The sequence below is a fragment of the Pistacia vera genome, unplaced genomic scaffold (assembly GCF_008641045.1).
Source record: "Pistacia vera cultivar Batoury unplaced genomic scaffold, PisVer_v2 Contig200, whole genome shotgun sequence".
In the NCBI taxonomy this organism is placed as follows: Eukaryota; Viridiplantae; Streptophyta; class Magnoliopsida; order Sapindales; family Anacardiaceae; genus Pistacia; species Pistacia vera.
In genome coordinates this window covers 642680-661910 of record NW_022196003.1, presented here as the reverse complement: position 1 = coordinate 661910, position 19231 = coordinate 642680, and the positions used below count along the sequence as shown (strand labels likewise).

The following is a 19231-nucleotide window of genomic DNA, read 5'->3' as shown; positions in this document are numbered from 1 at the left end:
CCCCTTAAGTTAATTACTTTCATAAATACCCTGAGAAAAAAGTTTAAAAATTTACAAAAACACCCCCACCTACCCACCCACAGTGCTAGATTCTGACAACCACCACCAGAATCTGGCTGAAATAAGGCGTTACAAACGCAGACCGCGGTTGGATCTGGCGGGTAGGGCATCGATATGGCCTTTTACAGCCACATCAACCACAGATCTAGTCGGAAAAGGCCAGATCTATGACCAGATCTGGCCGTTGACAACCGCAAAAGTCCAGATCTGGCCGTCAGCAATGGCCAAATATATGGTCGTCGTTGACCGTCAACGACGGCCATTTCTTTGGCAGTCCATGACGGCCACATTTGGCCTTTTTCGGCCAAGTCCACAGTGGATCTGGCTAGAAAAGGCCACATCGGTGAATTACGACCTATTCCGATCATTTGTAGGCCGTTCTGACAGATTCCGGGGACCACCGACTGTGGTTGCAGGAATCTGACAAGTATGGGTGGATGGGGGTGTTTTTGTTAATTTTTAAACTTTTTTTCTGGAGGTATTTAATGAAATTAATAAACTTAAGGGATCTAAATAATTAAAAAAATACACTAATATTTCCTAATAATTAAACAAACAAACAACGGCTCGCTCCTCTCATCCCAATAAGTTTTTCAACACAACTGATGTAACCTTCTTAAGCGACTAAGACTAAATAGACGGGATTGCTTAAGTGATTAAGGGTAATTTACTTCAATATTTATCTCCCAAGTTTATGTACATATGTTTAATATAGACGTAAACATTCTACACCTTATATGTTTGATATAGACGTAAAAGAACTATATGTTTAATATAAATATAATAATAGTCATGGTCCACTGAACGAATCGTAAACCCTATATGTTTAATATAGACGTAAATATTCTGCACCTTATATGTTTGATATAGACGTAAAAGAACTATATATTTAATTAAAATATAATAACGGTCATGTTCTATTGAGAACGAATCGTACACCTTATATGTTTAAGATAGCGTTAACCGCTTAACCGATCTTCTGAAATACAATAATAAAATCCGAATAAGCGATCCTATGTATTCAGACTTTGTCGCTTAAGAGATTCGGTGGTGTTTATGATATCGCTTAACCGATCCTAACCTTTTACACTTGATCGCTTAAGTGATCGTGTCCAAGGCAGCATCAACATCTGCCCAGATACGGATCGCTTAAGCGATTCCTGGATTTTACTCTTGGTCGTTTAAACGATTTAAGATCACTTAAGCGATCTTGTCCGAGGCAGAATCATCTGCCTATATATATGATCGCTTAAGTGATTCCTAGATTTTACTCGTGGTCGCTTAAGCGATCTTGTCCGAGGTAGAATCAACATCTGCCTAGACCTATGATCGCTTACGGATCGCTTAAGCAATTCTTGGATTTTGCTCTTGGTCGCTTAAGCGATTTTAGATCGCTTAAGCGATCTTATCCGAGGTAGTATCATCTGCCCAGATCTATGAATGCTTAAGCGATCCTTACAAATCGCTTAAGCGATTCTTGGATTTTACTCTTGGTCGCTTAAGCGATTTTAGATTGCTTAAGCGATCTTATCCGACGCAGTATCAACATCTGCCCAGATCTATGATCGCTTAAGCGATCTTGTAATGACTTCTTTCTACTAGTATTCTTTATAACATATAAAATAAAACATATATACTTAGTATATGAAAATAGTTGGGCCCAAATTTTTCTTTACTTACAAAACATAATTCTTTACATATATCAAAATAACCAGTACAAAAAACTTAGCGACAGTGGACAGTAATGCCTATCCTCTCTGCTTGTCGACATCCCTCTGACCGTTGCTCACCTATTTCCTGCAAAAACATGGAAAAACAACGGGGAGAGCATAAAAATGCTCAGTAAGTAAATCTCTTAACTCGTCTCTTTCTTTGGTTCTTTCCCTACTTAATTCCTTCTCTTTTCTTTCACTGTTTCTTTCTCTATTTCTTACTCTCACTGTTCTTTTTTTTCTTTCTACTTCTCTCTGTTCTTTCTTTCTTATTCTTTATATTCTTCCTAACCATGATGAAATTCATGGCAATATGCATGAATAAAATGCATATGCAATAATGCATAAAATGCTTTTTCTTTCTTATTTCTATTTTCTTCTTCTATTTCTTTTCTTTTCTTTTTCTTTCTATTCTTTTCTTTTCTTTCTTGTTTTTCTTTTCTTTTCTTCTCTTGTTTCTCTTTTCTTTTCTTTTCTTCTCTTGGCTTGTTCAAGTCTTCTCATTCTTTCTTATTCTTATTCTTTCTCATTCTTTCTTTTCTTATTCTTTGTCGATCGGACTCGGTTGATGTATGGATTTAGAACCTTGGCCGTGTGAGTGAGTACAGTCCTCATCTACATGCACTCTTGCGGACCTTACAAATTCTTCTTTCTTCTTAGGCCACCCAATTAAGGTGGCGTGCATGTAGGAAATTCTTCTTGGTACAACCCTCATCTACATACACTCTTACGGGTCATACAATTCTTCTTCTTCTTACGCCACTCAATTAAGGTGACGTGTAGGTGGGAATTTCTTCTTAACACTCACGGTTCCCCATCACAACAATCTATTCTTTTTCTTCTTTAACACTTTTTAATTCTTTAATGCTTATTCTTCCTTTGTTTTTATTCTTAGAGTGTTTTATTTTTTATTCTTTGAGTGTTTTATTTTTTCTTTCTTTATTCTTTTATTCTTTCTTAAGTTTCTACACATACACAATTATATGCATATGGATGGCTCATGCTTAAAATTTTCTTACTTAAATGCACTTATGAAATGCACATATGCAATGTTGCATAAAAGTAAGGTTTCTACTCAAACTTATACTTCTCGTAGGCATTTCATCAAACAATACTTGTGCATAAACAAGCCCTAATTTAATTATCATTCAATTTGTTTCTCAACCATCCAAAAATGAGAGAAAATCTCTCTTGTAGCATCACCATACCTACACAGCAAACACACTCCCAAAAATTTCTCCAATTCTTCCAATTTCAACCCAATTTCAAACCATCACATACACTTCTCATATTCAAATATATCCAACAACAAGCATAATTCATCATCAATCTCATCTCAATTTCTCAATAATCATAACATATGCATACTTAAAAGAAATCTCTACTCACTTGAATTCTTAAACTTTAACTTGAGTTGAATTTTGAGTAGAATTTACTTACCTTATGCTTGAGTAGTCTCTCCTAAGCTCTCTACTCTTGGTGGATTCAAAACTTCTTCTAACCCTAAGCATAAACTTCATAAGAACTCAACTTTTACACAAATAAATCATATAAAAAGCATGAATTCTTACCTTTTGAAGTCTTGAATCAAAACCCTATTAAAAATCACTCAAAAGCTCTCAAAATCCTTGGAGGAGTGAATGAAAATGTGAGAGAAAATGGAGGAGTAGTGTGGCGGTGGAATGAAAGAAATAAGGGTTACAAACCCTTATCATCTTATTTTATAAACTCACTTTCCCATTTTGCCCTTACCCTTTCTTAGAAATTCCATCGTTGTCCCTTAGTCAATTACCATAATGCCCTCATTTTTATTGTATTCTTTATGAAATTCTACCTCTTTTCACTCTCCACTTTTTCAACTAATTTTGAGTGAAAAGACTATTTTACCCTTAATGCAAGTTTTAAGGTATTTCTTCATATTCTCTTTAAAATAACTTTAATAAAAATTAACTAAGGGTTATAAAACATAATTTAATTCATGTACCTCCATGTTAGGCATTATAGATCTTATGTATCGCTTAAGCGATGCTTCGCTTTTACTTTTGGTCGCTTAAGCAATCTGATCATTTTGTGGAAAACTCTTGGTAGCTTAAGAGATATATGTGGTCGCTCATATATGTAAATATTTGGTACCATGCTTGCCTTTACAGAGGTAATTTCAAAATTACTGTGATTGGGTTACATTTGTACCTCACTCATTTCCCTCCCAAATCCAAAAAGAATTTGTATCGCAAAATTAAGTAATTTATATCAATCTAATTCATCACAAATCAAAATATAAGAGACATAAATGTAATTGAAAGTTTAAACTTAAAATCATCCATAATAGTGCCAAAACAGAATAATTCCTAAGACATTTAACTCTAGTTTGGATTGTAATAAAATTTGCTCCACCCAGACAATTGCATAGATGAACCCAATTCCAAGTACCATTTTTCGTCTCATTTCCCTTCCATACATTCTCATTTCCTTTGGGAGGTTTTCGAATTCTGTATTATCACTGTCTGATATCATTGTTTGGTACCATATCTGTCAGCAGCCTTGATTGCGGATGCCTCCTCCTGCCAACTAACCTTTGAGAAGTTTTCAAATTTTGTTTGTGAAGAACCTGTCTGAGATCATTGGAAACTTATCTCGATTGGAGGTTTTGTAAGTATTGAAAAACACCTTGTGATTGAAAACATGATTTAGATTATATTTGTTTATTTTTGGAAAATGAATTTGGATTTTGTTGCTAATTCTTGTTTTCTGGGTCTTGGGGTGTTATAATTTTGTCTTTCTTGAGTCCAGAGAGCTTAGTGACAATACCCTTTCAGGGCCTCTCCCAAAGGAACTTGGAAAACCTAAGAAGTTGACTTTCTGTAAGACTGGCTTACTTTATCCTTTCTCTATTTTTTTTTTTTTTTTTTTTTTTAATGATAGCAAGATTCAAATAAATTCTCTACGATTATTTTATTAAATGAAAGCAGAGAAAAAAAAGATTCAATTGTTAATTAAGGAAAGATTTTAAATTGGGAACTTGGAGAGAGGACTTATTTAAGTTAGATTTAGATTTCCTATGTTAGATCTTCTTCTTTGAATAGAATTTGAATGACTTAGTACCATTAAGGTAGATGTATGGTATTTTTTTTTTTTTTTTTTAGGCCATTATATCTTCTTTTCTTTCCGTCTATTTTAATTCTTCTCTCATATTCTACATCAGTGACATATAGTTATATGGGGACGATTGTGAGATGATCTTTTTTATTATTCTGAAACTGATAGCCATAATCACTCTTTAGCCTAGAAAAAAAAAATGGAAGTCTTATGATAAAAAAGTGTCTTATGGTTCAATGTGTCACATGTTATGTTTAGGAAAACTCAAATCACAGTTGGAATGATTGTGCTTATACATAACTTGCAATTAATATTTCATGAATTTTTCTTGAATAACGCCTTACAAATGTATGAATTAATATAAAATAATGAGCATTAGAGAGTTAATTCTTTCGATACATTTCATGCAGGGCTATAGGTTACAACAATTTCTCTGGAACACTCCCTCTTGAACTGGATTCTTAGACAAACTAGAGGAAATGTAAAATCTTACTTATTTGTTTAAAATATTTTTTCTCTATTTAGTTTCCAAGTAAAACACTAATTTTTACACCTGAGATATATGTCTTATGGAAATAAGAATTTCTTTATTGGTGGACTTAACAGTTACATAGATAGTTCTGGAGTGAGTGGTGAAATTCCCTCGACTTTTGCTAATCTTCGAAACATGAAAATAATGTAAGGAAGATCCTTTCCAAATGTTTATGGCTTTATGTTTGTGCTACACTTGAAGATTAAATTCCCCGTACTCGGCTTACAATAAGTGATTTGTTAATTTCAAGTGGGCATATGATTGTGCGTTGACAGGCAAAATACCAGAGTTCATTGGGAAGTGGAACAAGCTTACAGTGTTGCAATATATGAAAAACTTCTTTCATGATATTCAATTTTATCATTGTGAATGGTAGCAAATATTTTCTCTAGCTCTGTCTAGATTTAAGCACTCTGATTATTTTTGTTGACAAATACTTATGTAGGAGATTTGGAGGGAACTCACTTGAAGGTCCTATACCAATCAGTTTTTCTAACTTGACCTTATTGAAGAAATTGTAAGGATAATTCAAATGGCACTACTCTCTAAAAGGCTAATTCAAAAAATTATAATTTGACACCATATCATATCAGTGATGTTTGAATTAATTGTGTAGGCAAATCACTGACTTAAACAATGTTAGCTCGTCTCTAGATTTCATTAAAAATATGAAGAACTTGACTTATTTGTAAGTTACTCATACTCCATTAAGTTATATCTAACTTTTTAGTTTCTGATACTTTTCTTCTGAGCTGATTCATTTTGACACTGACAAATTTTTTTTCTTCATAGATCTCTAAGAAATGCTCTGATTAATGGTAGCATTCCATCTTACATTGGAAAATATAAGAGTTTACAGACTCTGTAAGTTAGTATTTTATCGGCACAGAGTATGTCTCTTCTTGTTCGTTTGCGTCTTATTTTTTTTTTTTTTTCTATTCTGGCAGGGATTTGAGTTTCAACAATTTAAGTGGTCAAATCCCTAGTGCTTTGTTCAGTATTGATCCTCTTACTCAATTGTAATTTTTTCATTTACTTCTCTCCATCAATTTCAAGATTTGAGCCTTCAGTTTTATGTCTAACCCTTATTCTTTCATTTAATAAACCTTTTTCTTTCTTTCTTTCTTTCTTTTTTGTTGCTTCTCTTCTACACAATTTCAATGGCCAGGTATCTTGGAAACAACAGTCTGTCAGGAGGACTTCCTCAGCAAAAAGGTGTAAAACTTCAAACTGTGTAAGTCTTCATTCAACAGTACTGGTCAAACTGAGCATAGGAATTGTGACATTCACTTATGTTGTGAAATTATGCCTAAATCTATTTCAACAAAATCAGTCGTCTCTAATTGATAAAAGCAATTTGAATTCTTTACTGATTTGTTCCTTAGTGTTATATATATATATATATGTGTGTGTGTGTGTTTCCTACTAAATTGTGGTTATCATACTATTTCCTGCAGAGATTTTTCTTACAATTATCTATCAGGACCTTTTCCGGAGTGGGTGAATAATGATGTAACGTTGTACGTCTCTCAAACCATGAATCCTCTTTCCTTGATTCTTTAATTTATAATAATTTACATGATGGCATGAAAGAATCATACATCAATCTTCATGGCCAACACTTATCGCTGCTGGTAACCCGGTGATCTCTTCCTTTTTGGCACTAAAAAGAACTAATATCATCGGAAAAGGCTCAATTTTGACGATTTTATAATCTAGTAAACTATTTCTCAAATTTTTATTTACATTTAGCATATAATAAAATATCATTTTATCTCTAACAAGTATACTTCAAACTTTGATATATAATTGATCATTAGTTACATTGAATTGTAGAGGAATCTAGTGGGCAACAACTTCACATTTGATAGCTCGAACATCAGGTGTGTTACAATTCCCTTTAGGGACATGCTTCTTTTTGAATTTTCAATAAAGAAAACGAGTAATGTTCCCTGTGTTTGCCAGTGATTTCTATGGATTGAACTGTCTCCAGAGATACTTCCCCTGCTATAGAAATGCTCCACGATGTAAGTTGCTTTCATCATGAATGTTTGGGAGAATATTCTCTATGTTTGCCAGTGATTTCTTTTTGTAATTTTTATTATATAGCTCGACGTTAGAAAAAATTTAATAATAGAGGTCCTGACTTCAAAAAGTAGTCCAAAGTTCAATTCCACCTGCATGGAATATCAAATCCTACTTAGTATACCCTACCGACCTTTGTTTAGGGGGCTTGGAGAATTGCTATGATAACAGAAATATCACCTACTAGTTCTACTTCTGCTGGTACTTTTGACTGACTCAATTGAAAGGATAATATCCAAAATTCAAGTTAGGGGACTTGCTTTGAGCTTGAGTAGAAAGAGTTGGATAAGTGATATATCCGAAACCCACTAAATAAGGTAAGTAGAACAATATGTAATGATCATAATTCTCCACTAAATGAGGTAGGTACGTAACTAGCTTCTGGATTGTCAAGATTAGAGGATTTATTATAGTTTGTTTTAGCGCTTATTTAGTTATCAGAAGTTATTAAAATAAAACTATTTAATGAATTTTGTCCAAATCTTTGCTGTAGGAAATTTAGATCAATATTATTATTAGAGTTTTATTTTTTGGAAATTAGAAGCCGGGAAATACAGTTCTCAAGCTTCTAATTTCAGAAAGATAAAGAAGAAGATGAACATACATCTAACCTTCCCTTTTATAAGTTCTAAAGGAATAACTGACAACAACAGTTGCAAAAAGTTACAAAATAATAAAACTGAAAATAACTTCTATTTGAGTTTATCTCAAACTGAAATTCTTGGGTCATGCCACTATCAAAAGATTCACACTTCAATATTATATTTGCGTTTGCAGATTCACATATAGCAATCAACTTTGGTGGCAAAAAGTTCAGAAATTATGAAGTCAACGATAGAGATATCGGTGAAGCTTCTTTTGTTGTACTTAATTCAGAAAAATGGGCAATTAGTAATGTGGGTTTTTTGTTTACTGAGGGAGGACAAGCATTAAACACACTTGTTCAAAATACTGGAACCATAGTAATTAACAGTAACACTACACCCCCAGATCTTTATCAGACTTCAAGAAAATCGATTGGCTCACTTAGATATTATGGACTTGGTCTTGAGAATGGGCCTTACAATGTAAGCTTGTTCTTCGCCGAAATAGTTTATGAAGATCGAGACTCAAGAAAATGGGGGAGCCTTGGAAGGCGTGTTTTTGATATCTATATCCAGGTAAACAATTTGGTAAAAGAAAATATTATTTGGAGATCCTGTGATTCATACCCTTATTATGCACAGATTCTACTATTACAATTGCATCTAATAATTTTTACACATAAATAGGAATGGTATCTCTCATCATTTGTCCTGTAGGGAACTCATCGGTGCAAAGATTTTGACATATCAAAGGAAGTAGGTGGGGTTAGAAGAGCAATTAGGAAGAGCTTTAATGTTAATGTCACTAAGAACCATCTTGAAATTCACCTATTTTGGCCTGGTAAAGGGACCTGCTGCATACCTGAATATGGTAGCTATGGACCATTAATTTCTGCTCTTAGTGTCATTCCAGGTAAACTATGTGATTTCGTTGAATCTTAATCTTTATGAATTAATATAACTGTGCTAATCTGCTTTATGCTAATGTAACTGAATTTTACTACTCAGAATTCCGACCAACTGCTGGTGTTGAACGAAAGAACTAGATTAGGTTGATTGCTGGTATTGCAGTCCCTCTTTCAATTTTGGGCTTCATACTGATGGTTTTAGTTTTTTATACGAGGATGAAAGGAGACAATGATGATGCGGAAGGTAAGAGCACCCATGACAACTTAACGATAATAATAGTCATAAAATCTCTGATACCAAGTTTCTTCTTGAAAATTAATGAATTTCACTTTTCACTTCTTCTCAAAGTTAAAGGTTCTCTAGGCATTTGAGAAAAGTAGATTCCAGAATATAGTTGTGACAAAAGTGTTGAACTCTGTTCTAGCACTTCTGAACATAGCCAAAGTTGTTGTAATTCAACTCCTTGTACTTCAAATCCTTCCATCTCATGTAATCTTTTATCTTGCTTCCATATGCAGTGCTATTTGGAATAAGACCTAAACCGAAAACTTTCAGTTATGCTGAGTTGAGATCTGCAACAAAAGACTTCAACCCTTCAAATAAGCAAGGAGAGGGAGGATTTGGACCTGTGTACAAGGTATTTTTATGTCTTATATTTACTAGCTCCAACCCATAGATAGTTTACTTGGAACTTGGGTTGCGGCAAATTATGTAATAATGTATGGTCATAGCCAGACTAGGTTGATTTTACCTTTCGAATTTTCACCAAGGAGCGATATGATTTGTGTTGTTAAATCTGGTGCTATAGGGTGTGCTTTCTGATGGAAGGATGATAGCTGTGAAGCAACTTTCACTGGGATCCCACCAGGGGAAAAATTAGTTTATTAATGAGATCGCTTCCATAACTGTAGTGCAACATCGAAATCTTGTGAAATTGTATGGATGTTGTATTGAAGGGACTAGGCGCCTACTTATTTATGAATATCTTGAAAACAACAGTGTTGTTGATTTTCGCAAGTGTACGAAATCGTGCAAGTAATAAAGTGTAAGAATACGGATGTCGAACCCAAGGGAATTACTAATACCAAATACCACACTAACCTATCTTATTGCTATTTGATTAATTAGATTTTCAGAATGATTCAATGAAAAATAAAACAACTTAGAAACAAAACAAAAACAGACTTTTATTAGCACTTTAGTAGAAAATCAATATGACTAAACCTAGGGCATATATTTTACACCAATTTACTCCTATACATTGACAATTATTGTTAACCCAATTAAGTTTATTGTAAAGACCAAACTTCCTAATAATTCGCTAACTTTCTCTCGAACAATTAACAAATTAACTCCTAATTACTAACCCGAATTATCTCTAATCAGATTTAAGCAATTGGAGATCATTAAGTTCTATGGAATTTACTAGAGCCTCACAGATCGCGGTAACCTATCTCTAACGTCCGCTCAATCTATGGTTTTATTATCTTAGACTAATTAGGTTTCATCTCTCGATCTCAACCTAACCCATAAAATCATTCAACTCTAGGACCCTTAAGAATTGAAAGCTTTAAGCGCAATAATAAAACTTAAAACAAAACTTAATAAAAATTAGCAACAAATAATTCAATGCATATTCATAAAATTGGGTTACATCTTAGCCCAAGAAAATAAAATTAGTTCATACTTTCAGTAATAAAATTCATTGTATTCATAAACATGAGAATAAGAAAGAGTAGAAAAACTTCTCCAATCGATGACTCAAAATTGCAGGAATTTCCAATCTCCAAAGAGCCGTTGAACTTCTCTCCTTTCTTCCCTTAAAAATCAGCTAAAGACATCTATTTATACTCCTAAGGTTTTAGGGTTATGATTCCTACTATTCTAATCACTTTAGAACTCTTAAAACAGGAAATACACGTCATAAATTTAATGTAAAATGTCCAGAATCGCAGATGTGCCACGGCACTATGCCTAGGTATAGTTGATTCTGCCCCAGAACTGGAAATCTTGACAAGATGGTGGTTTTTGAGCATGATAACGTTCGAATCTTGCCAAGTGGTAAACACATGAATTGTATCCCTTTGAATCAGCTTTCCAACGGTTCAATAATCATCTCAATCCAAAATCTACAGCTCAAGTTATTGTCAAATTACTGTCACATGTTCAAAACTAGAGCGTTTTCCAGGATTTTCACTTTAACTTCAAATCGCCCTAACTTCTTTGTTTCAGCTCCGAATCACGAACCATTTGATTCTTTTCATCCCACATTCCATCGTCGATATAACCTTCATTTGAATATCATCTTTAAGAACCTGAAAACACTCAAAACATACCCGCGATCCCATAAAAGACATTTATGAAATAATTAAGTTAAATTTCACAAATTAAACACATTTTTCCACAAATAATCCAATTGAATCACTAGCAAATTAAGCGATAAAACATGTCTTAAAGCTTGAAAATAAAACAAACAATGAAAAACTATATCTAAACTATCCTAAGTCACTTTCATAGATTGTCAAGGTTGCATTTAGCATATGCAATAAGCCTTTAAACCCCTAGGTGACCCTAGTTGGACAAGTTGTAGTCTCGTGAGGGTTTTCAGCGATGATACCCACAAACATCTAAACCTAACCTCACATAGACTCAAAACTAAAGACTCAAACAAACATTTTAGGATCAATACAGATAATCGTCTCAAAAAAATAGTGTCAATATGAACAAACTGAATAATTAACAACACGCAAATGCAAAGAATAAGTGAAATTTCAACTACACTTTTGTTATTGACCCTCTCATAATCATTCACAAACCATTCATCCGAAAACCCAGATGATTTAGCTTTTAGCCTAGCTTTCATAGGCAAAGTAAGAAAAAAAAAATGTACAATCAAACTCCATAGGCTCACTTTTCAAACCACTCTCAACTAATGTAGAGTCCAATCACTACCTCGAATCATTAGGTCTTTATCATGGTTGTAACATTAGGCTAGGGTAATGGTTTATGAAAGAACAGAACGAAATTTTAACAAAATGTAAGAGACTTAATATTTTACAGTAAATGACCATGAACAATCTCCTTCTTGCTTCCCTTTTCATTCACCTTCTACCCTTTCACATTGATTGAAATCTTCCTTCCAACATTAGCACAAACCCTCATGTAATGTACCTCATTTCAAGTTCATCTCACTAGCTACTTCTTCCTATTTTTCTACAATTTTTTTTAAGGAAGATAGTAACTCATAAAAAAAAATTGTCTACCCCACCTTGCTTCTACTATCAATTTTTTTTTTTTCACAACCCCCAACCTATCTCATTGCACATACTCAGGTTGTGGTCCAAAAAATATATTTATTTTCTTCTACCACACTTCTTTTCATGAGTTTTTCTTCTAAGGTCATCTTAAATTAAGTCTCTCACAATAAGATGGATCGAAAAGTGTTTTAGACTTCATCATCAAGGTGAGATATAGTGGGTTTAAAACAAAAAAAAATAAGGCTTACTAAGTGTATATGTAGGCTTAAAAGGGTTAACTAGAGATAAAATAATATAGGTTGGCTTGAAAGGCTCAATCGTTCCAAAGAAAATTGCCTAAATCATATCCTAAGCAATGCGGATTCTGGGATTTCGCCTCAAGTGGTTATCAAATGAGTTCTAAAGTTTATGCACAATTTTCACAAAAAAATTATTGCCCATAAAAGCACATATAAAACGTCTGTAAGTTTCTAAATTAGTAAACCAATAAAACCCATTCCCAAGAGAGTCATAACTAAATGCAATTGTCATCCACTATCATCCTTACACTACGCGAAAATTAATAAAATCTCAATGTCACAAATTCACAATCTGGTCTTATCATTGACTTATATATGAGTTCCAAAACAAAACAAAATACATTAACTCTTTGACCCTACAAGACACCTAAAACAATTTCACTCAAAAGCTTTTAAACAGATAATTCAAAGCAAAAGATATTCAAAGATGTCCATCGAATGAAACTAAATTTGGCCATAAAAAAAAAATTTTACTTACCCCAACGTTAGAGATTAACATTGTCCTCAATGTGCAAAGAGAACAACTACAATACTCTTCATGCGTAACATTTATATGGAGGTAGTCTTGTGAAGCCATGCATGTTGTTTGTTGTATCCAATAGTCATTGGGAATCTAGTCAAAAGAAAACAAACTATGCGCCTTTCTTGGCCAATTTAGTGTGCATAAAAGAAATTATGGGTGAAACATAAACAACTAACATATCAAACCAAACCAAAGTTATCACAGCTTAACACATTGAACAAAAATCTAAAATAAATTCAAAACAGAAACCAAAATTAAAGTAAAGAGCTTGGGTTCCTCCCAAGAAGCGCTTTATTAGAGTCGTAAGCTCGACTTTTTGACTCCTTCAATTTGGATCATCTAGGAAAATCCAAACCCTTCTATCTTTCAATCCACCATACACATAAGGCTTCAATTGTTGTTCATCTACCCTCTCAAATTTAGCCTCCATAATCCTAGAGTTGACTAAACAATTTTCTAGGGGTGAGCTAAGGTAGTTTTCTTCTAAGGTTTCCGCTACTTTGTCATCAAGTATGCTAATCTTAAAGCAAGTATCTAACTCGGGTGGACATTTCATCGTGTTAAAAACATTGAACTCCACTTGTTCGTCTTCCACCCTTAAGATTAGTTTACCTTGGTGTACATCTATTAAAGTCTTGCTTGTAGCTAGAAAAGGCCTTCCTAATATTAAAGGTATGTTTTGGTCTGCTTCCATATCAAGAACTACAAAATCTACTGGAAAGATAAACTGGTCTACCTTTATTAGGACATCCTCCACCACTCCCCTAGGATATGTTATGGATCTATCCGCCAATTGAAGATGAATCGTGGTTGGCTTCACCTTTCCTAAACCAAGTTTCCTGAAAATAGAAAATGGCATCAAGTTAATGCTAACTCCTAAATCACATAAAGCTTTATCAAAATAAAAACTACCAATTGTGCAAGGAATATTAAAACTCCCTGGATCTCTTAATTTCAGTGGTAGTTTCTTTTGAAGCAACACGCAACATTCCTCGGTGAGCATGACCATCTCATGGTCTTAAACCTCTTTTTTTGTGTAAGGATCTCCTTTAAGAACTTGGCATACTTTGGCATTTGCTCTAACATATCTACAAAAGGAATGTTAATGTGTAAAGTTCTAAATATGTCCATGAACTTACCAAATTGCTTGTCTAATCTCTGTTTCTGCATTCTGTGAGGATACAGGAGAGATGCTTCATCTTTCTTCATATCTTGGTCTTTGTTCTCAAGTTCTGGTTTTGTGCCTAGGCATTGTGTTGAGGCATTGTTGGTTCTGTCCAACTTCATGTCTTCAGCTTTTTCCTTAGTTTCTTCAACTTTTCTTGATTCTTTCAACTCCTTACCACTTGTCAACATGATGGCACTGAGTTGCTCCTTTGGATTCTTCTCGATATCACTCAAAAACATTCCTTGAACTCTTCCCTTTAAGATATTATGAATTTGTCCCATTTGAGTTTCAAGGTTCCTTATGGAAGCGGATTGATTTTGTAACAAGACTTCATATTTCTGAAGTTGAGCTTCATTCTTGTCAAATCTTTTACCCGATTCCTCCATAAACTTTGTAAGCACGTCCTCCAAATATGATTTCGCCACTTGAACTTGAACACTAGGAGGTGGCTTAGGAAAATTGTTGTTACTCCAAGAAAAATTTGTATGGTTTCGCCATGCTGGAGTATATGTATTAGAGTATGGATTCTATTGCTCTCCTTGAAAATTGTTGACATAATTTGCTTGTTGAGGTGGAGCAAATGGATTCCCTACTTGACAATCTCTTGACAAATGATTCCCTGCACAAAATTCACAAGTTAGAGAACGAGTTTCAATAGCATTTACCTTTAGGGCAACTCCTAATTGCTTTTAGATCGTTGAAAGTTAAGCAGCCAACGCGGTGTAGCCATCAACTTCGTGCACTCCCGCTGCTTTCCTTGTTGAATTTCTCTCTGAAGGCCTCATGTAGTTATTGCTTGCCATCACTTCAATCAGATTATAGGCTTCCTCTGGTGTTTTGCTATTCAAGGCTCCCCCACTTGCAGCATCTACCATGGCTTGTATATTTGGCATCAACCCATTGTAAAATGTTTGCACTTGCGACCATATTGGTAACCCATGGTGAGGACACCTCCGTAAGAGATCCTTATATCTCTCCCAAGCTTCATAAAGTGACTCCATATCTTGCTGGAAAAAATTTGTGATGTCACTCCTCATCTTGGCAGACTTGATCGGCAGAAAATACTTCGCAAGGAACACTTGAACTAACTCATTCCAAGTAGTGATGCTTTCGGGTGGTAGAGAAATTAACCAAGCCTTAGCTTTATCCCGAAGAGAGAATGGGAAAAGCCTTAACCTAATTGCATCATTAGATACCCCATTATGTCGGAATGTATCGCATAGCTCTAGAAAATTTGCGATATGCAAATTAGGATCATCGCTAGACAACCCTGCAAATTTAATTGAATGTTGTATCATCTGAATAATGTTTGGCTTTATCTCAAAGGTATTTGCTTGAATCGGTGGTCTCCTAATACTAGAAGCACATCCCTCAATTGTAGGTCTTGAGTAATCCTTAAGTGCCTTTTGAACTTCTTCTCCTCTTGTATCTGACATTGAAACTAACTCCTATGTACGGTCCAACACTAAAAATACAGAAATAAAAATTAAAGCACTAAAAAAAAAAACAAAAAAAACAAAAAAAAAATTACAAACCAAATTAGCAACTAAATAGCTTGTATTGATATTGATAATATAAAAGCAATTCCCCAGCAACGGCGCCAAAAACTTGTTGTTGATTTTCGCAAGTGTACGAAATCGTGTAAGTAATAAAGTGTAAGAATACGGATGTCGAACGATTTCACACCAATTTATTCCTATACATTGACAATTATCGTTAACCCAATTAAGTTTATTCTAAAGACCAAACTCCCTAATAATTCGCTAACTTTCTCTCGAACAATTAACAAATTAACTCCTAATTACTAACCCGAATTATCTCTAATCAGATTTAAGCAATTGGAGATTATTAAGTTCTAATGGAATTTATCAGAGCCTCACAGATCGCGGTAACCTATCTCTAGCATTCGCTCAATCTATGGTTTTATTACCTTAGACTAATTAGGTTTCATCTCTCGATCTCAAACTAACCCATAAAATCATTCAACTCTAGGGCCCTTAAGAATTGAAAGCTTTAAGCGCAATAATAAAACTTAAAACAAAACTTAATAAAAATTAGCAACAAATAATTCAATGCATATTCATAAAATTAGGCTACATCTTAGCCCTAGAAAATAAAATTAGTTCATACTTTCAGTAATAAAATTCATTGTATTCATAAACATGAGAATAAGAAAGAGTAGAAAAACTTCTCTAATTGATGACTCAAAATTGCAGGAATTTCCAATCTCCAAAGAGCCGATGAACTTCTTTCCTTTCTTCCCTTAAAAATCAGCTAAAGACATCTATTTATACTCCTAGGTTTTTAGGGTTATGATTCCTACTATTCTAATCACTTTAGAGCTCTTAAAACAGGAAATACACGTCATAAATTTAATGTAAAAATGTCCAGAATCGTAGTTGTGCCGCGGCACTATGCCTAGGCATAGTTGATTCTGCCCCAGAACTGGAAATCTTGACAAGATGGTGGTTTTTGAGCATGATAACATTCGAATCTTGCCAAGTGGTAAACACAGAATTGTAGCCTTTGAATGAGCTTTCCAACGGTTCAAGAATCATCTCAATCCAAAATCTACAGCTCAAGTTATTGTCAAATTACTGTCGCATATTCAAAACTGGAGCGTTTTCCAAGATTTTCACTTTAACTTCAAATCGCCCTAACTTCTTTGTTTCAGCTCCGAATCACGAACCATTTGATTCTTTTCATCCCATATTCCATCGTCGATATAACCTTCATCTGAATATCATCTTTAAGAACCTGAAAACACTCAAAACATACCTGTGATCCCATAAAAGACTTTTATGAAATAATTAAGTTAAATTTCACAAATTAAACACATTTTTCCACAAATAATCCAATTGAATCACTAACAAAATATTTATTTTCAAGCTTTTATCAAACAGCCTTGATAAAGTATTATTTGGTATGATCTTTAATAACCATCCATGGGTAATTTTAAAACGAATGTTGATAATTAATACTCAACCTTAATTCAAGAAATAACCTTAATTCAGGAAATAAGAAGTTTCATCTCAACTGGCCTACCCGATTTAAAATATGTATGGGAATCGCAAAAGGTCTAGCATATCTTCATGAGGAGTCAAAACCAAAGATTGTACATCGAGATGTCAAAGCAAGCAATATTTTACTTGATACAGAATTCTGTCCCAAGATATCAGATTTTGGATTGGCAAAGCTGTTTGATGATAAGAAAACTCACATCAGCACAGGTGTTGCAGGGACTATGTAAGCTCCTTCAATCATTTCACGATTACCATGTCTTCCATAATAGCTTGTTTTTGATTATATCCTTTAGAAATACTTAAATATCTTGCAGTGGTTATTTTGCACCAGAGTATGCAATGTGTGGGCACCTGACAAATAAGGCTGATGTATTCAGTTTTGGTGTTGTCGCTTTGGAGATTGTTAGTGGAAGAGCAAACTCTCATACTAACTTGGATAGGGACAAGATTTGTCTTCTCGAATGGGTAAACAAAATAAACTTGGAACTTTGATTTTTTTTTTTTTTTATTTAGTTTCTTTTTCAATTGTCTATATGTTATTTCTAGGCTTGGAGTCTTCTTGAAAGCAACCAAAGTTTGGGGTTGGTTGATCCCACACTGATAGAGTTCGATGAAAATGAAGCTCTTCGAGTAATAGCTGTGGTTCTCTTGTGCACTCAAGCATCACCAATGTCAAGGCCACCAATGTCCCGATCGAGTTGTGAACATGCTTACTGGAGACATAGAAATTGGAGCTGTTACATCGAAGCCAAGTTATTTGACTAATTGGAATTTTAATGATGAAACGAGTAGCCTTATTATGCACAACGATATTGGCACATCTTCATCTACGGCAAGTTACAGCAAGAATAAAAGCGACAATCCAAATGATCTTAGTCGAGGAGTTGACCCACTAGTCTCTCCACTAGGAGAAAGAGGATAGGATAAGAATAAGGATACGATTTTTTAGATTCTCTTCAGGTTTTCCATTTCACTCTACAACAAACAAGGAATACTTTGGTGGACCTTATTTTTATGGAGCCCATGCAAAATTTCTAGGCTATCTTAATTTGGTGGCCCACGATGATAGAAAACTCTACTAGTATTTTAAATAATATTAAATATTATTATTAATTCAACTGCAAACTAATAAAGTTCAATTATATCAATAGCGACATCAAATATTGATCGTAGTACATCGTCAACCAATAAAAAATTAGCTTGTCTCATTTTTCCCACGACGGTGGGCTCCTTAGATGTCAATTTTTAACAAATTTCCAACTAGGAAAATTCAAGTCACCACCTGAAGACTATATATAAAAGTCAAATAATAACTTAAAAGCATACTAAATGCTTCGATGTTGAGAATCTTGAAGAGTTTATAGTATATAGTATATATATACAGGAGTAGTCGGACTGTTTCTTTTAGTTTTAATTTTCATTTTTTAAATTCAGACCTCCTTAATTAGAATCTAAATTTGATAATATTATCCACTCGATTTATATAAAGACTTCCCTAATACAATTCAATCGTATATAAAACAAATAATAAACATCTTAAAAAAAGGATTACCAATTATTATATGATGACCTCAGTCACATATGTATAGATTTCATTTGTTCAAACAATATTTGGTAGGAATTTTACAATTTTGCTTATCACTGTTGAGCACAATGTGAAATGAGAAAAGAAGACTCCAGCTGTAAGTTTTAGGATAAATTTCACTACCATTTCAGAGGTTTTTCTACTTGTTAGGAGACTCCAGCTGTTTAAAATTCTCATTTCCCTACCATAAATGAATACCCCAGGACTGCAAGACAGATTGACACAACAAGTCAGCATGATAAAAGAAGGCTTACACTCGGTTACACCTTTAGAACTAATAACAAGTCTCAATTAGGGGTGGGATATTCCGGTTAACCGAATGGATAGGGTAGTTTATAAACCGAACCGATTTTTTGGTTCAAGTAAAAACTTAAACCGAAACCAAACTGGTTATATGA

At 34.0% G+C, this 19231-nt stretch overlaps 1 non-coding gene and 1 pseudogene across 1 annotated transcript; both read left to right on the top strand.

The window, feature by feature from the left end:
- The window catches only part of LOC116128472, a 32697-nt pseudogene extending 14527 nt beyond the window's left edge, over nucleotides 1-18170 (top strand).
- Nucleotides 15159-15265, top strand: LOC116128671. Its single transcript, XR_004127798.1, has one exon. It is a non-coding gene; the product is annotated as a small nucleolar RNA R71 (small nucleolar RNA).
- Nucleotides 18171-19231: the final 1061 nt, after the last annotated feature.